The sequence below is a fragment of the Cyprinodon variegatus genome, unplaced genomic scaffold (assembly GCF_000732505.1).
Source record: "Cyprinodon variegatus isolate N-32 unplaced genomic scaffold, C_variegatus-1.0 Scaffold333, whole genome shotgun sequence".
Lineage (NCBI taxonomy): Eukaryota > Metazoa > Chordata > Actinopteri > Cyprinodontiformes > Cyprinodontidae > Cyprinodon > Cyprinodon variegatus.
In genome coordinates, this window is record NW_015150786.1 from 207,897 (window position 1) to 228,504 (window position 20,608).

Genomic DNA, 20,608 nt, shown 5'->3' on the forward strand with positions numbered 1-20,608 from the left:
TATATATATATATATATATATATATATATTTGCTAACTGAAAGGATATCTGCAAATAAAATTTAGAAAAGCATTGAAAGCAGTATCGTCACCTTTTGAGAATAATTTTCTGTACCAATTCCTCAGCTACATTTCTGTTGACCTCTGTTTACATATTTGAAATTTATAATCCCTCATAATTTCTTTAGTCTATATGGAATTTTCTTTTGTAAATGCTAATCAGATATCAACAAAAAGCAAAACAAGATCTGAGCCATGATCCATGTGCTGGGAAGAGTAAGCGTAGTTTGTTGAGTTACAAGAGTCAACAAAAGTCTTCTACTTAGTCATAAGACGACACACTCGTCATGTAATTAGATTTTTTTAATTGATGCAAAGAGGGTGTCCTGTTTTTAAATGTTTGCATCTTTTTTTCTTTGTTACGAACTTCAGGCGGCCACAGCACCTCCAGCACCTCAGGCACACGTGCTTAAGGTGTGGCCACCAAGCAACCTACGTTAGACAGGTGTGTTTATCTTTGTCCACATGTTCTGTTAGTAAAGGCTTACACACATCGACAGACACCTTGTTCGACAGGTGGCTGGCGGTATCGCATGTCACTGATTGACTTGTTCTTCTACAAGGGGTGACAGAGTACAGCCAAACACTTGCAACACTGAAATGTTCCTGGAAATCTCTGTGGCGTGAGTCTTTTTCTCGCTGTAATTTTCCTAAATTTAATCCTGGATTTATCTTCCACTTCATATTCTATAAGATACTCATCTGCGTTAAAAGAATGCAAAATAGCTTTAGATAGTGCATGGCATCATCTGATCAGCACATGCTGATTATGAGACTGATATAAACCCAGAGAAACAGACGTCTTTTTACAATATCCTTATCTTTTTCACTCTATGTGAAGCAGAAGTTATGCAGTTTGGTCCTGAGGTGTTTTTGATCTTTTATTTTAGATCTTGTCACGTTATCAACAAAACATTTAAATTCATGTTATTGGGATTTTTTTGATGCACCAACACAAACTTATACAAACTAAAGTAGAATGGTAAAGGTTATGGTTTTAGAAAAGAAGGTGAACATATGATTACTTTATTTTCCTCTCTAGCTAAATACAACAAATTATTCAGGAGTCACTTCTTTAGCAGATACCTGAGGTGTAACCTGTGTGTAATGTTTGTGATTTAGTCTCAGTATGAACCTTGATGTTTTAAAGAATGCTTGTGAAAACTAGTCTAACAAGCAGGATCATGAAGACCAAGGAATTCAGCAGACAGGTAGATTTGGGGAAAAGCCATATTAGGCTATGCATGAATATTTTAGGTTTTAAACAACTAACTATTAAATAATTAGAAAAGAGAAAGGATGACACAATTGAAAACCCTTCCAGAAGTGGTGCTACTAGTAAGGTTACTTCCAGTGTAACACTTTTTTTAGCAAATTTAGCCAATGTCACTGACGAGTTGGAAGATCCATTTGTCTTGACTTGACAGAAGGTAATTTTGGCAAAAAAAAATTACTTTGATAGACCATAGGACATGTCTCCAAAAAATAAAGTCAATGTTCTGTGAGACATTTACAAACTGTTAACTGTTTTTTTTTTGAGCCCATTATACAGCACAGGGGGGCATAATTTAAATGCACCTATTTTCAAAATTCATTTCTAAAAAAAACTTCACAGTTCTACATAAATGTATGCTTGTCTATTATGTAACATTTCAATAAAACATTTTGGTATGTAGGTACTATAAATTTAAAGAATATGACAAAATCCAAATTATTTCAAAGGGTGTGGATATTTTTTCAAAGCATTTTATCCTAATTTTAAGTAAATAGTGTCGAATCACCAAAAGGCTTTAATGTGATTCTTTTGATTTTGGAAAATACATCAACCAACCATTCGCCATTCCCTGCAGCCAAGTGTAGCTGGATTATTCTACACTATTAGACAGTTTAAGGGCCTTTCACTCAATGGATGGACCCATGCTGAGCAAGAGGAAACATATGTTCATTTTCTTTTAGAGCAAAAGCGAAGCTCACAAAGGACACAGTGTTGACATGCTACATACACAGTGACGAATGAATGGCAAACAATGGAGGACAGAAATAGACATGTATTTGCCGAGGCTGGTCTTAATCCATCCATCTTTCGGGAAACACTGGGATAAACCAGTGCTGCCTGGTGGTCTTTGTTATCATCAAATCATCAGTCATATCATAGCCTGATATTCTTTTATTTAAAATGTCCAGAAATGTGCAACAAATAACAGATCTAATGGATGTTGCATAGGTCTAACAACAGTAATTATTTTTTTACCTTCACAAACAATCTCTGCACCACTCAAAGCTAGAGTAAACAGCATTATATCACTGCTCAAAGTTTTGATTAATAATGTGGCTTCAGTTCCTAAGAGAGCTCTGCCTTTTCAGTGTGACTCCCTGGTGTTTGTTTTTCTGGTTACAGTTTAGTGTGAAGGACCAAAGTAGGCAGGGTAGGCCCAGGACATCTGAGCCGTAATCAAATCTGAAACAGTGATTACTCAGAGGCAACCATTAAAAACAGCCTCTGGGTGAGAAAACACTGCACATCAGAAGTACAGTGTACATTTTAGGAAATCCTCAGTTCCCAGGAAATCAGTTTTCAGTTCTCAAATGAATCTAGAGATGCATAAGGTTTTTGCGCTTTGTTACAACAACCATATGGATGTCCTGGTGTCTCCTTTCTTTAATTTCTGTCATTTCCCCTCTCCAATATTTTGTTTATGCAGGCTCTACATCCAAGGAGACTTCCGTTTCCAGTAACATTTAATGATGTAGAATCTCCCGTCTACAGTCGTGGTTGCTTTCTTTCTAACTCTTCTCTTCAGTTCACCTGACAGGTGTTGCAATTATTTTGAAACTAAGGAACTACAGCATCCAGAAAAGAACGTCTGAGTGTCTCTGGAGTAATTTCTCAGTTTATTTTGTTTTATGCATTAGATGAATAACAAGACCCAAATAGGACCCATGTTTCTCTTTTACAAAGGCTACACAGATTCTCAAAACAAATAGAATTCCACATTAGAGAGAAATGGTTTATTCTGTTGTCATGATCTTGGTACTGATGACTGGATCATTGGTTCATTCCATTCACCTGCCCACCTCCGCCCAGTGTTCATTACCTTTCATCAGATCCATCTGTTCCAGTTTCTACTTAAACTCTACTTAAACTGTTCTGGTCCCAGCCATCAGTGCCAGATTATGCGAGCTGAGATCGAGTTGAGAGTTTTCTATCCTACCCAGCTTGTTACTCTGATCACCCTGACTAGTTTCTGCTACCGGACCCCTGAGCCATCCTGCCCCTGTCCTGATTTGTTTCCCTGACCTGTCTTCGGGCTCCTCCTGGATTCTGCCTGCTTGCGACCTTAGATCCTTCTCCAGACCCCGGCTTGGATTTTCCAGTGGTACCTCTTTGGATCCCTGATCTTCTGGCATTGACTTCTGCCACCTCATGGACACTGGTTTTGGCTTCTTCTTCCGGAACCTCCTGGTCCTCCTTGTCCGCTGGCTTCTGCTCACCAGATGGCTCGACAGCCCTCTTGGCTTCGGCTCCTGGAACTCTCTGGGCGGCGTCCACCGCACGCTGTGGAAAATCATCTTGCTGGATCCCACTCTTTCCTCTGGGCTTGGACTGAACTAGGTTAGTAACTCACATGCTCGTTATCGTTCTCCGTCAGAGTTACGTGTTCACTAACCTGTGTTTTCCCCTCTACAGAGGTTCCGGCCATGTAGTCCTGACCTGCAAACTCTCCAAGCAGTCAATAAACGCTATTATAAATGACTTCAGTCTGTTTGCCTGAATTCTGGGTCCAACATTCTGAGTCCTGACAGATGTTAAAAATATTGTTTTATGTAGTTGTAGACTCAGGTCCATTTCTGCCATTACTTTAGTTTTCTTTGTTTCTTTTGAGCTACACTGCATCTAACTGTCTTCATGATTGTCGGTGTTATTGCTCCATTTGCTGTATTTTGTAACAAATCTCCAAGCTCTATTATACCTTCATAGTGAAGGCCTTATTCCAAATAAAGTTGGTAGGAATACAATCATTAAGTTTGACAAATTGCTATAAGGAGCAGTGTTTCACTAGCCTGGGTGCCATTCCGAACTTAGTCCCGCCCACAAGGTTTGAGGTCGGGAAGTTCGGTCTGGCTCTGCTCCATAGGAGCGCGAGTATTAAAGCCCACTGTCAGGCGATCCAATCAAATTGTCAGGGCGGGCTTTATACGATGATGGACAGATGATCAACAGTAACGTAATCAACCATGTGACCAAAGCGCGCTTGGGTGACAACAACAATGGCTGCCGCCGAAGAGTTGAGGTGAGTAGATTCTGCCATTAGGTCTGTTCTAGAAGATATCGACAGCAAATTAATTTTAAAAGAGGAACAGAGAAACGCGATCAAGGCTCATCTTCTTATTCTAGGCGTGCAACTGCACGCTTTGATTTTTGTTGACAACAACTATGCGTCGCTTAACATACATCACGCACTCCGTTGCTCTTATTGGTTGTAGGTCTATCCAATTGAGTGCAGAGGCATTTTTTTTCCTGGTTCGTTCAAAACACGCCCCATAATCACAGCTCTATGGAGCAGTATCAGACTAATATTCTGACTAGAATTGAGTAAGACTACATCAGGCTAGTGTTTCACATGGATTTAGTTGAACTTACTTAAAAATCTATGCTATGAAATGGATGTTATAGTTTAAGAGACATTCTGTGTGAGAAAAAAAACAAGCTTGTTTAGCTCGGTCAGTCAAGACAAAACATTTTTCTACTGAGTTGGTCAAAGGAACCTACTTATGTATATTACTGTATTTTTGTGAGGATACCCTTGTTGTGATAAACTTAGTCACATCTGTAAAAATGTGCTATATAAGCTGTCTCGCATATTTTTAGATATGTTGGCTTCCAAGCTCCAAGTGTCCAACAAATAAGATAACAGCAACAACCAAAAAAAAGGAAATAAAAAGGTTTGTGCTACTGTAAAAATGATTCATTTATTTTGAGGCTTGATGCTGTCCTTTTACAGGGTTGTAGTATGAAGAGCAGGGTATCTTAAATTACTATTCATAGATGTCTGCAGAAATTCTTTATGTATTGCACATACATGCATCCGAAGCAGTATGCATGAAGAAGTGCCATATAAATATGCATAATAATGTTCTAAGACTCAACAGGGCATGGATACATTGAACCAAATCCAGACAAAATTGGGCTTAATTGTTTGAATTTTACTTAAACCCCCATTTGTTTGGTTCTCTATAAGTGTGTTGTGTAGATTTCACAGCTATATTGAGAATAATCAGTGCGATATCCATCAGGCCTGCTCTTCTAACCTCTGGCTGGGTCCTTCGGGTGCGTCCAGGAAAGGCCCATGCCATGCACTCACATCTGTAAACATGGGCAGACGAGTAGGCAGCAGTCCATGATGTTATCACCTTGGCATTAGCTGCTGTGCAGATAACAAATGAACATGAAAATGTTAATTAGGTTCAAATTAAGTCCCCCGGATAACCTAATTGGGAGGTCTCTGGCTAATCAAGAGAGGCAAGTACAGGACAATTGATTAGAAAGGCAGATTAGGCCTATGTGGAAACAATGTGTCCCTTTTTAGCATAACTATTTAAAGAGTTACAAAATAATCTATTTCCTATAAAGTTAATGTCTGAAACATTTCTAGGAAGCTTGTATAAAAGCATGTGCAGACTAGATAGCTGTTTAAATGAATCAAACACATCCTCTAACGGAAGAATGTCGTCTAAGACTTCCTTACAACCAATTCTCTATTGGTGATTGTCCATTGTAAACAAAAAGCTTGGAAGCCACTGCTAAATGTTTAGTGAACTATCTACTTTACTTAACTAGTTATTTTCTTCCGTAACTAGCACACTGTACAAAATTGCTGCTAAAATTGGAAAATAATAATTATCTACGCATATGATTTAAACTTAAATTTTAAGCAACTCTAATTACAGTATAACAAGCCATACTAATTATAATATAAATATGACTTGAGTTTCAGATCACAGAACTAAGTCAAGTCTTGCTGTTGCTGAAAGTGTATCTAAACTCAAAGAAAAAGCATTATTTTCGCAAATAGCATAAAAGTTAGCATTTTAGAAGAGGTACAGCCAAGTGCGGATGAAAGGTAAAGTTAAAGGGCAGTGAGTAGGGATGTGGTCAGAATGAGTGAGGGTGACAATGAATTTGACATGACCCAATATAAGTAACTAAATCCCTAATAGGCAATACAATGCTCACCTGAAAAACCTATTGCCCTGAAAGCTTGCAATTCAAACTCCTGACATGCCAAAGTGGTTAGATAGTTTTATGGGGCGTTCAGTTTGTTCTTGGAAGTCGTATTCCACATAAAATTGCGGAATTGTTTTGGTTGTAACAGAGGCTGTAATAGCCATAAATGTTTAATAGAGAACACAAGTGTCCACAATAAGGAAAATGGTACACTATCACCTAAGAGATTACCTCAATCCAAATTCCCAGATATAAGTTTAACCAAATGCACCATTATACCCAAATGTGGGGCTGTGACACACAGGACATTGTAACTGCAGTAGTCACGTTTTATCAAATAGAGGGCAGCGCTATGAAAGTTTAAGGCCAAATGAAACAACTTTAAGCAAAAATGTCAATGTTTTCATAGAAACAAAAATATAGGACCCCTGAAGTGTGATTGACATAGTTCATCTGTGAAAAAAAATTATTTGGAGTTTAGTTACTCAAGTACAACTCAAGTTTAATGTTCAATAGTCCAGTCAAAAGTGCTTTTAACCACAATGCCTGTACAACATTATGTTGTTCATAGCTGCTCCTGACCACAAGGGTCTTGTAAGCTTCTCAACAGATAGCCATGTGTTGAGTGCACCAACATCAAATCCCTTTCAAATACATGATACACTTTGTGATCTTCTGTTGGCTCACTTTGATGACTAATTTTCTGGGCCAAAGGGGCACAGTTACGAGGGAGTATTAGGGCCAGGCTAGAGATTTTTTTTCTTCTATTTTGAGAATAAAGTCGTAAAACTGAGAGAATAAAGTCGCAACGAGAATAGTCATAAAATTACCAGAATAAATTCTTACCATTCTGAGAATAAAGCCATAAAATTATAAGAATAAAGTTGTAAAATTAAGAAGAATACAGTCGCAATGAGAATAGTCATTAAATAACGAGAATAAAGTCATAAGATTATGAGAATAATGTAATAAAATTACGAGAATAAAGCCGTAATATTACAACGATAAGGTCATAAAATTATGAGAATAATTTTTGCAATCATGTGGTGGTTGGAGCTTGAAGCTTTCTTTCTGAAACGGGTTGTTGTATGACTTCATTCTCATAATATACAACTTTATTCTCGTAATGTTAGGACTTTATTCTCATAATGTTGCAACTTTATTCTCATAACGTTAGGACTTTATTCTCAAAATAAAAAAAAATCTCTGACCTGACCTTAATACTCCGTCGTACACAGTAAACTGCATTGTCTATTGGTTTTCTTCTTTCTTCTATATACCGACATGTGTGTGCCTTCTATGAGGCTGCTGTGAAAACTGAATATCTACACATTGACAAAATTGTTTGTAACCCTCGTTTAATGAAAAATAAATAAATAAATGACCACATAAATAAATTGAATCTGGCAAAGGTAATATAAATAAAACTTCTATGAAAATGAAAAAATAAAAGGCAAACCACTGATTTTCAATGATGCTTCAACTATAATGTAAAAAAAAAAAATACACATAAAACAGGCCTGGACAAAAATGATAATACCCTTAACTTAACATTCTGTTGCACAACTTTATCAGGCCATCACTGCTACCAAACGGTTCCTGTTACTGCCAATGCGGCTTTTGCATCTCTCAGTAAATATTTTGATCCAATTATTATGAGCAAAGTACTCCGCTTGTCTCAGGTGTAAAGGATGCCTTTTTCCATGTTACAGTTCCTTCCAAAGAATTTCAAAAGGATTTAGGTCAGGGCTCATGGAAAGTCACATCAGAATAGTCCAACGTTTTCCTATCAGCCATTCCTGGGTGTCTTTAGTTGTGTGTTTTGGATCATCCTGTTGCAAGAAACCAAGAACAACTGGAACCAAGCTTTCTGACACTGGACAGCACATTTCTCTCTAGAATCTCTTGATAGTATAGAGATTTAATTGAACCCTGCAGAGATTCAAGACACCCTGTGTCCAATGAAGCAAATCAGCCCTGTAACATAATATAGCCCTTTCTTTGTTTCACAGTAAGGATAATGTTCTTTTATTGGCATGCTTAATTTTTCTGTCTGTGGACATAGAACTGATTTACCTTTGCAGAAGTTCTAACTTTGTCTCATCTGTCCATAGGACATCCTCTCACAAGCTTTATGGCTTGCCAACATGTACTGTAGTTTGGCAAAATCCAGTCTGGCATTTCTATGATTTGTTTTTAACAACGTTGTACTCCTTAAGTCCAATTTTACTAAGAAAATGGCAGATGGTGCAATCTGACAATGATCTTCCTTGAGCTTGAAGTCCACCTTTAATCTCTTTGGAAGGTTTTCTGGGTTCTTTTGTTACTATTTGATTTATCTATCTTTTATTTGTCATCAATTTTCCTTCTGCAGCCATGTCCCCAGAGGTTTACTATAGTTTTGTGGATCTTACATTTCTGAACAATATGTGGAGCTGTAGTTACAGGAACATAAAGCTGCTTGGAGATGGTTCTATAGCCTTTACCTTTAATATGCTTGATTTCTGTCATCCTGGGAAAACTCTTTCCTTCAACTCCTCAGGTCCATGTTCAGTGTTGAGCATACCTTGTTACTAAACATTACAATGACTACCTATAGCCCAATATATAGGCTCACTGACTGATTAGTAACCTGTGGTGCTAATTAGTGGGTACAGTAGATCTTGATTTAATATGGCCATTTCATCACATTTTCTGGAGGTATCAATATTTTAAATCATTGTGTTAAAGCATGGTTGAAAAGCAATGTCTGACTTTTATTTATTCATATTCATAGAATGTTTATTATTTCTTTTTTAATTCAAGTTATTTCTTTTACTATTACAGTTTATTTTCTTTGATCAAATGAGGGGTACTAACAATCTTGTCTATGTGTGTATGTTTAAAATGTGCTCTAAATGTACACATATCTCTATTGACCAAGCAGGGTCAATAGAGGTATGGATACCTATACAGATGTCAGTAAGATTCCAGAGCCTTATGTTGATAGGCATGAGGAGGTATATTAAGTTTAAACAAAGGCCTACAATTTAAGACTCAAGTCTTCACCTCTGATGCAAAGCAACAATGGAGAGGTCTTGCTAAAATCCACACATATTTCTTGGTTATCATTTTAAAAACATACCATACAGATTTATGAGGCCATACTTCAATTTTTATAATTGCCTTCTGATTTGATATCTTCTCTTTGCGATGAAGGCCAAACTAAATTGAGTTAGTATCTTTATTCTTAGGAAACTCTGATGTTAAACTGCCCTAAACACCTTATCTGTACTTCAGTGATATTTGAACCAAACCTCCCAAGAAAACTCCTTTTCATCTCCTGAGCTCTCTCATGAGCTTCGTAAACTTTGAATGTCTTAAGCAACAACTCTGTAGCTAATAATTTATTTTATGTGTTTTTAACCAAGTTCAGTGTGCATGTACATCAGAAAAGGTAATGCCCCTGCCACCATGTAAGAAGTGTGCAAATGGATTTGACCTTTTGTGGTTCTCACATCTATAAACTATAAGTCAAAATTAGGATAAAAAAGGCTTAAAGCTGTTAAATTTATGACTAATAAGCCTATTCATTATATATTGGTGTATGAAAAATAGGGAGCCTTTTCTCAATAACTCATGTTTACAGAGAATGGTCAGAAAGGAAGAACATACGACTTGTTTGAACAAAAGTGTCTTAGTGATGTCAGATGTTATGTTAAAGAAGAGGAAGCAGAGTGGTTACAGATGAAACATCACTGAATGTGCCACATGTCTAACCTAGAAGCAGATCGGTTAAAGTGGCAGTAGACATGACCAGGTAACACTCCAGTGAATAAGAACAGGAAACTGAGAATATAACGCCCACTGCCTTACCAATGACCAGTTGTAAAAATAATGCCTGGGTCAATAAATCTGCAATAAAGCTGTAAAATACAAATGGGAGATTTAGAATTTGAAATAAACAACAGAAAAACATGATAGACGTGTAATGTTACGTTCACACCACAGGCGAATTTCACAACTGGAGTGAAGGATTCGCATGTTATCTCTGTGTTGAGGGTGGATCTGCAACAAAGCAAAGCGGAGCGAAGCTGAGTGAATTTAGGGAGGCAAACAACACAAATTTGGTGAAGTTGGCAACATGTGATTGCTGTATTACCCATCAATGACGATAAAAACCCTGAGCTTTTGTTTACATTCACACCTCAAAATCCAATCAGGGACTACATGTGGCTGTGAGACAAGCTTTTTTTTTTTATTAAAAATGGAAGATAGAGTAAATAATATTGACAAAAGGCTGAAGTAGGAATGCACTTTAGAGGATGTAAGATGGCTTTTACAATAGGACTGTTTCATGTAGCACAGACGGATGCCTTCTTTTTCCAGCTCCACCAGCATCTACCTGTGCAAGCTTAGCTGATCTTCTGTGGTACTCCTTTCATCTCTCACAGTTAGCCTCTAAATGGTAAATGGCCTGTACTTATATAGCACTTTTTCAATTCAGAGGACTTGACCAAAGCGCTTTACACTACATACAGTCATTCACGCACACAATGATGGTGGAAGCAATATTGTAGCGATGCTGCCGTACACTGGCACCACCAGTCCGTCTGACCACCATCAGTAGGCAATGCGGGTGAAGTATCTTGCCCAAGGACAAAATGATAGTGAAAGGCAGAGCTGGGGCTTGAACAGACAACCCCCCTTGCAGGGCATACTCCATCTGATGCCACTCTAGAGGCTAGCTCCAGCCAGTTTTAGCCTCTCCTAGCTCTGCCTCCGTGGCTGTCTTCTCCACTGTATTGCTGTCTTATTCCCGGGCAGCCGCAGTCTTTGCCCCTTCTGTAATGTTCTATTTTAATGGTCTAGGTGGTGCTATTCCCTATTGTGGTTCTGTCTCTGGGAATCTGTTGAACCTGGGAGCGCAAAAATATTTGTTCGGCTTTCTAAAGTAAAAATCACTGCCAGTCGCTTTGTACATCCATGTCCGCCATGATGAGATGAAACCAATGTCCAGAAAACTCCATTATGTAGGAAACTTTAGCCCACTGGGCGAATTCGCCTCCTACGTGAAATGCTTTTGCTTTCAAGGTGTGCAAAAGCAAAATGGAAAAGGCTGAGAAAACTTGTTTAACTCATTAGAGTATCAGCTCCTTTAAGAACAAGTTTATATTCTGTATGATTTACCCATATTCCTTTCTGCAAGACACCCATCAGCAGCCCAATCTGCATGATGGATGCATTCAGTTATTTTGTTTTTGAAACTCTGCAGGGAGGTGGAGCAAACAGGATCCAGGAATGCCATCAAATCCTGTGGGAGAGGATATTCTTGATGCGGTCGGCTTCAGTGCTTCAGGTTCCCACAAAGTACTGTCAGATTACTAATCTATGTGAGCCAGTGTTGCTTCTTTGGTGTGGGTCCCTGTCAAGGATATACACAGATAGTTCTGTTTGATCTGGCTTGAGGGAGAGAAAATTAGTGCTTAGAAAAATCCTTGGTAAAACAGTCTGCAGCTTGCTATTATCTCAAAGGAGCGGTACATCATGTGTCGCACTCACTGTGCCTCTTATTTTACATTTTACCCATGCAAAGACCTCAGGGCTGAAGTGATTTAACTCTGTTTTAAAGAAGGAAAGGGTTACACCTGTAACTAATGGAGGAAGTAACAAAGGGAGGCTTACAACATGAATGCTTTCATCTGTCTGCACCTTTTTTGTATCCTGTTGTGGGCCTTAACTTTCTTTTCTGAGACTGAATGTTTTCACTTCCCTTTATGTCTTCAATCTCAATGTCACATACAAAAACAGAAACTAAGTCAGGCTTTGTGTAAGAAGAACAGGGCAATTAAGTACAAACAGTTGGTGCCTTTAAAATGCACATATGGAAACATAGACAATTAGGAAGAGAGCAGGAACAATGGAGCTCTATGGGAGAGCACAGACACAGACAATGTTTGTTATTTCTCTCTCCCTATAGATTTGCATGTCCATGACAAAAAATAAAAAGGCCTCCTTCCATGTTTGCACAGCAAGTACTTTCTAAGTGTTCACTCTCCGACTGTAGTCTTTGTGTGCAGTCTGCGTATGTCTTTGAGTGATTAAAGAATGCAGTCGCCTGTGTAGGAGGCAGCCACTGTTTGTGTAGCACGCTGAGTGAGTCAATTGATGCGCTTCATGCCTAAGATCTAGATCTTTCCACGTGTTCTAGTTCTTTTGACTTGCTCCTCCCTTCCTTTGACATTGCCTCATAATCAGTATGATGAAGGGGTGGGGTGAGCAGAGTTAGGGGAAGGGTTTGGGTGGTTGGGCTCTCCTTGTTTTTTCGTCTCACTCTGTGCACTCTCTGATCTGACCTCTAAGGAGGGGCATGGGACACATCTTTCCCAAGGCAATAGAGTCCACTCTGAGAGGAAGTAGACCTGTCACTACTTCTCCGATTTATCAGCTTCCTGTTAAGATTTATGGTTGTATCAAAGCTTAATCCTTTATATGGGAATCCACTAGTTGCTATGAGGAACAAAACACATGCATGCAACCAAGCTCTTTCAAGCATGGAATGCCCAACTGCACACTGTCTCTGAGAAAAGGAGAAACTCTTTTAGGAAAGACTTAGTTGAGAAATGTAGAGGAAAGACTGAACCCAGAATGTAGTAACAGTAAAGTAATGCCCAAAAGCTCTAAAACATATTTCTTATTTTTTGTTTTGTTTTGTGTGTGTGTGAAATGCTTCAGATTTTACAGGCATAACTTAAAACTATTGTATTTTTTACTGCTTTGTCACCACTTTAAGGTTTTAACTCCTAATGATATGGGATTCATATGATCCAAGCATCTTAGAGAGTGGTGGGGGAGGGGGACCACATCCAGGACAGGTCAGCAGTGACAGGGCAACAAGTCAACGGAAAAAACAGCAAAGAGAACTCATGCATGCTCCATGTGAAAATTAACAACCCATAAAAAGAGATCCTTCCGTTTCCCCACATAGCAGCCCCACAAATTTTATATTATTTTTCATTTGAGAGCTTTGGTAAAAGTAATTTTGTATAGAAAGCTTTAGCACACCCGAAATATACGCTACCTCAAGAGTGTCTAATTTGTCACCAGTGCTTAGTTTGCTTATTATGGCAGCAAGGAAGAGTGTGTGTTGCTGCACACAAGGTAGTTTAGAGATTTGGACAATAGCCTGATGTGAAAATTAGTAGCAAAGAAACATTACAGATTTTCTCCTATCTATTTAGACATTTAGAAAAGGGGTCTTTGAAGAAGGAGAGCTGAATGCAGCCATCAAGCATCAAGACATTGGAGATACTTCTATTTTCTTTGCCTAATATTTGAAGGCCTGAGTAAATTTTGGCATCCTAGAACAGCAATGTCTCCCAATTATTCAGAGTGCATCTAATGATTAACAACACCTTGTTAAGGAGGACATGTAAAAGTAATAATGATGTAGCTCAGGAATCAGTAAAACACACTTATATGATCATGGCCACTAATATTTTACTAATATTTTATACATGCTATACCCAAGAATAAAAAAAAGTCAGTTTGAAAACCACTAAAATGTTCTTCTTCACATCATTTCTCTTTTAATAAAAGTGTTTGTTTGCATTTTTATTTTTTGTACTGCCATGTGCAGCTAAAGTGTTATGACCTCCACCCCTGTAGCTGCTGGTTCTGCAGGTTGTATAATGACTAAAGGAGGTGAACACTCCAAACTTTGCTTCCAGACTAAAAGAATAAAATAAGCTGTTAGGGACTACTTGGGCTAGTACAAGAACACACATAGGCTTAGAGAAACAATGTTGCCTACATGCAAGTCAAGCTTTCAGACAGAGAAAGCTGGATGTCGCTGTACATCTAATATGATCTGCATTTGCAGGAGCATCACCCATGGCTATTTGCTTTGTTCAAGATAAAGTTTATGCCATATTAAAATCGAAGCAACCTTTAGTGTCAGGCATGACTAAAAGAAATAATACCACCATGCTACTGAGGCAGAGAGCTTGGAGATTGTGCTGAACCTACAGGTTGTAGGATTGTATACATGATCCAGCCATACTTGTGATTGCTGCTTTAACGATTAATATATAAACTTTAAGTTAAACAACAATTGAATCTAAAAGACAATGACATCTCCCAATATGATACAAATTGTCAATTAAAGGATGACTGATGTTAGGCAATGAACCCTAATATATCTTAGTTTTTAAAGTCACGTAAAAACATCTTATCAATTTTTTTTTTTTTTTATCTTTAGTACAGCTTTTATTTACCTATTGCCAATGACTATAGAGATCATAGTAATAGGCTTAAGGTTTAAGGAATGCATGGAAAACTGCCTTTATTCATTTTTATTTAGAAAAGAAAATTATATAATTTTAACAATATTGGCTTCAGCTGTTGGCTGCCATTGTACTAACAGCCAAGTTAAAAAAAAAAAAACTCTCTTCAAACGTTGAATTTTACAACCAACAAACTGACATGTTTTTATCACTTGAGTGTCAGACCCACAAAGCATTACAAACCTCAAATGTTCAGTATACAGGCAGAATCCAACACAATGCTGTGTTCAATGGCCTTCAGGAGCTCGGCTTTGGAAAGCCCCACAGCACACTATTCATTTTCACTCTCCTTCTTTTTTGCCAGCCCACTCCACCCGACTATTATGGTGGGGTTGCTCTCCTGGGACCCCCCTAACACAGACTCTAGCTTGAAAACCCCAAGCATGACAGCAGGCTCTATTTCAGCGAGAGAGAGAAAAAAAAGAGAGGGGGGAAGGAAAAGACAAAGAAAAGGAGAGAACCACGTTGTTCCTGGCTGCATCTTCCTGAGTCTGTGACTTACATCCCCTGTGAATGTAAACAAAGCCATGAAAGAGAAAAACAGGGGCAAAGTGAAGAAAGGAAAAACATTTGTTTTGGTTTTTTTTAAATGGGTGCCGATAAAAAGCGGGTGAGATAAAACAGTCCAGAGGAAAAACATGTCTTGGCAAGAGCCATGAGATACGAGTCATCAGCTCATTTATTGCTGCCACCGCCAGACAGCGAGACAGAATACAAACTGGCAATGAGAGTTGGCCTTCACGAGTACTGGCACAGATAGACATTTTTATGTCCCATCAGGGATTTATATTCAGTAGATGCCTTTTTTGAGTTTTAAAAATAATGATTTTGACTTCAAAGTCAAGTACTGTTTATTCTAAGTTACCACAGTTGTTTGTGTTTATAGCCAGGATTTAAACTACTTGAACATTTGCCATCTCACACAGAGAAGTTAATATTGCTGAGATTGAAAGGGAAATACACTTTAATTAAGTTTATGAAGAATCACAAAAAGTGGCAGCAAATAGGTGGCCTTTGTGTGAGCAAAAGCTAAAAGCTTATATAAACTGAACAGAGTAATATTTGTCTTTAGTTACAGATGGTTAAACACAATCACTTAAAATTAAGGAGTGTCTAAAAAAGGCACATAATAAATCAGTGAAACTAAGTGTGACATACAAGATACAAATTTAGTTATAAGAGGAGAGAAAATCATATTTACATTTGTTGTTATTGTTATTATTAGTATGTAAAAAATCTCTTTCAAAGTTAAGTTTTAAACACTTACTTTCCATAAAATTGTGTTAAAAGCTGAATGAAACATACTTCAAAGACTTTTAATCCAAATATCTTCTAATTAATTAAATTACAGACAAGTCTAGTTATATATACCTTGAGTAAATGTATGTATTATTTCCTATTGAAAATAAACAACTTGTCCTCATACACGACTCTGCATAGCTTCATCAAATAGAAATAAAATGGATGGATAGATTTTACTGTAATCAGTATTCAGTAATCATCATAGAGCTCAATAAATAATCTATGACAGAGGCCAGATGTCCTTATTTTTCCTAATTTTAGATTTTTACCCATATCAAAGATAAGATAGAAAAGAGAAAAAGGTGCTGCTGGCTCTTGAATAGAGTTTTCTAGAGTTTTGAATCTGACTGTATATAAAGGTCTTACAAGATTGACTGATTTGTTAATGCATTTTTAGCATCTAACAGGGCTGAACAGTATATTGCTAATTCATGGTTATTACATGATACTAATGGATGCAATATCAACATGTACAAAACTGCCTGATACACTATAAAAAGTATCAAAGTGCCATCTATTTATGATGCTCATTTATTTATTTATGATGCTCATGGTTTCATATATTCTAAAAATATTTTAGTAGGTTAAGTGGAGAGGCAATAATTGTTGAGTAACATAAATTAGATTTTTGCAATGATCTCAAAGCAGAAAGATGGTATCTTTAAAATTTTAGTCCCCCCAAAAAAGCTTTTTCTTTTGTATTTTCACTAAGATTAACAAAGATTTGGGCACACTGCTCATTTCCCAACATTGCATGCTTTAAATCAATGTAATATTGGCCTGTATTGATCTGTATTCAGCCTTCCATCAGGTCTGAACAGCTCCCATTTCCCTTTGAATGAAAAGAATCCCCACAGCATGATGCTGCCACTACCATGTAGGGCAGGCATCCCCAAAGTCAGTCCTCGAGGGCCGATTTCCTGCAGGTTTTAGAGGTTTCCCTGCTTTAGCACAGCTGATTATGATGAGTGAAGTCGAGCAACAGCCTGTTAATCAGCTTTCAATTAAAATCAGCTGTGTTGGAGCAGGGAAACCTCTAAAACCTGCAGGAAATCGGCCCTCTAGGACTGACTTTGGGGATGCCTGATGTAGGGTGAGGTGTTCAGAAGCATTTTCATTGTTTGCTTCCTGCCACATGTTAATTACCGGTAGCCCATTCTTTTTGCAAGCTGGCAAAACATATTACTTTTGTTTGCATAAAACCTCAATAAGATGCATTAATATTTGCTAAAAAGTGACAAATGTTTCATTGGTATGAATCCTTTTGTAAGTTACTGTAACCCATAACTTAAGCTTGTAGACTACTTAACAAAATAAAGCAGTAAATATGTCTGACTAGATAATCTCAAAGATGCAGCCCTAAAATCCGTGGGTTATCAGTTCACATGCTCTGTACACTGCTAATACTGGAAGTTCCTGTCTGCCGATGACACTCGCTTACAATCTGGCCTACTGTCACAACAAAGTGTTGTGTAACCTGTGTGGAACAAAACAGAACCTTATTAAAGGTGTGTATGTCAGAGGGTGGACCTGAACAGAGAACAGGATGCCGGGGACAGATTGATTGGGTGGCGAGAGTAAAAGAGGAAGGAGTTTTATGACCTGTAAGCTCAAGGCTGTTTTCAACATTAGTCCCCTTTACATGTTAGCTACTTTTCACAAATGTTTCATATTCCCTTGTTGAATACCTCAGTCTTTGGAGTGAAACATCATAAACAAAGAAAATTGGAAAAATGGGTGCTTAAAGGTTCTGGGTGTTCTTGGTGTCACAAATACAGGCTTAATAATGGTTCCCAGTAAAAAAAAAAGAAACACAGAAAGGCGTCACGACGAAACCTGCATATACACATAAAACATCTACCGTAACCATGCAAAATATGTTTTTTTTTAATATTCTGACTTGGTGTAGAAACTGAAATGTTGTTTATGATGTCAAAAACAGAGCGCTTACAAATCTGTGCCAAAGGTCCTATTTCTTCTAAACATTCCACATGACTGCAACATTTCAAAACCCGTGGCTACAGTGGCTCATAGCGGTGGAACAAACTGAATGTTGAAAGCATGTACACTTTTAGTTTTGACAGAATGACACACAAACTTTGTTGATCTAGCTTTTGATCACTTTATTCGTGACTTAAGTCTGGCCAAAGTATTTATGGAAAGCTTCCTCCAATTCAGAGAGTTTAATGCTCCGGAGATGAGAAACATCCCTGAGATACATCATGTTTTGGAGAGGGGCCAGTCTCTGAAATCAGAGCAACTTCTTCATGCATCAATATCCTCCATTTATTATACTGTGCTGTTATAGACATGCTGATTATTATATTGTGTAAAAGTCTCCGGCAATCTTTCACTTCTATACAATTTGCTTAGATGGATTACTGAATGGGCAAAGCAGGGACACAACAGCTGATATAACTATTGTCCTATTCAGTTTTTTGTAAACATTTCAGTTGTGTTTATGTTCTCTAATACATCTTTTGCAAAGAAGGTGTTGGGTTAAAATCCAAACCTGTTGACTACCAAAGACGGTGTAGGCAACTGATTTAATCCTCAATCTCCCCAGGTTGTTCGGCCAGAACAATGATGACAGGCGTCAATTGCACTCATGCCACTCTTTATTGAAGTTGTACTGATTGGTATGAGAATTGTTCTTTGTGCTTCTGGTTATGGTTTCAACAAAATACAGAAGTAAATTACAATAAGCATCTTAAGAATATGAGCATATACAATCTACCTAGACAAGAAATGAACAAGCACTGTATACAGAATGCAAATAAAACCATTATTTTAAAGGAATTATAGAGAAATAATGGAGTATATAAACTTAAGAGTTAAAGAGAAAATCAGGGCTATTTGTGTCAATTCTAAACCTAAATACAGTAAATTCCAACAGCACTTAAATGCCTCATTGGATACAAGAGGAAATAACAGGAAATTTAAGCTTTCCAATGGTCAGCATCATCAGCACAGCTTACATAACATGAAGAAAGCGACCAAATTAGAAGCAATTAAGCTACATAAACACATTTTCAAGATATGATGTAAATGATCAAACAAATTAAACAGTTTAATTATGTAACATACAGACAACTTAGAACAGGGAACTCACATTATTTCTTCAATTAACCAGACAATAAAAGAGGAAAATTACAGTCTCATGGATGCATAAACCCTTCTGAGAAGAAGATGTGAAAGTCAACAATTAGAAAAAATGTTGCTGTCATCTGCTGCGAACTAACGAGTGATAACTGAACTGGAGAGAAAAGTGAGATCTGATTGGTTATTGCCTGGTAGCAAAGTTTCATAAACTATTATAGGATAGTGATATATTCAAAGAATTTAGAAACAAAAAAAAAATAAAATAAAATCCTTATGAGCACTTTCCATGCATTTTCCAAAATGAAACATATAAACTAACAGTATATGAGCAACTCTGAGCAGAAAATTAGAGGAGTTAAAAGGTAGAAGATGATGCTTCGATATTTAATAGCCATTTTAACCTCTTCTGGGGGTGTGTGGTACAGTCACATCTGCATGTAGATCCAGTTTATTTAGAGCTTTGATGTGAAACAAAGAAAGATATGAGACAAAGAAAGTAAAATCTGTAAACTTTTGATACAATGGTTATGCTGTTATTTGCCCCTCTTGTGTATGTAAATAAGTCTTGCTTCAAGATGAAAATAAATATACTATAATTTTGGCAAAAGGATTACTCAGAATTTGTCACATTTACACTTAGCTCATAAATAGAGAGTGGAGAGCTTTGTAAGGGACCTTGCTTTAAGAAGCGAAGTACATCACATAGAATCGTGTGAAGCTTTATGACGCCATTTTTCAGAACAGTGGATATATCATCTCTGAAAGGATAAATCATGTTTTTCTTTATGGTAACCCAAAAAACAAGTTTGTGTATGACAGCTGGCTGGAGAACAGCACTAGTCTGACTTTAACGTTTTAATGTAAAGTTTGGTGCATGGCATGGGGGTGTTTTTCAGCAGCGGCCCACGGCTGTTATAACTGAATTAACTTTTATTTTCTGAAACATCCAGAGATTTTGCATAAAGTGGTTCTAGGGCAAAAGTTTGGTGACAACACCTCCAGTGTCCAGGACATGTGTCCAGGACATGAACCTTTACAATTAAAATAGAGTTTAATTGTCATTATATGGAGATTGACAACAGAAGAGACTGCATTAAAACGAGTCCTGAGCGTCTGTCCAGAGCAGCTCCGTGGGATTTCAACCTTGTCCTTTTTTTTTTTTTTTTTTTTTTTTTTTTTTATCAAAGAAAACATGTACCGGTACATCAAAGAAAACATGTAAATCAAAGAAAAGGATCCTTTTCTTTGATTTCTCCAGTGCATTTAACATGCTACACCCTGATTAACTTTGTCAGAAACTCCCAGCAGACCACATTTTCAAACACTGAATAATGAAGTGTCCAATAGAGTATTTAGCAGCACAGTAGCACCACAGGGGACGATACGTACTTGTAGCTTTCCTTTTCACTCCGTACACCTCTGACTTGCAGTACAAAAGTGTACTGTCATCTGCAGCCGTTGAATGCATCAGAGATGGATGTGTACAGGGGGCAAGTGAACAGATTTGTAATTTGGTGTGGAACCAATCATCCGACCCTGGATGTGGACAAAACAATGGAGATTATTGTAGATTTCAAATGAAACAGGAACAAGTC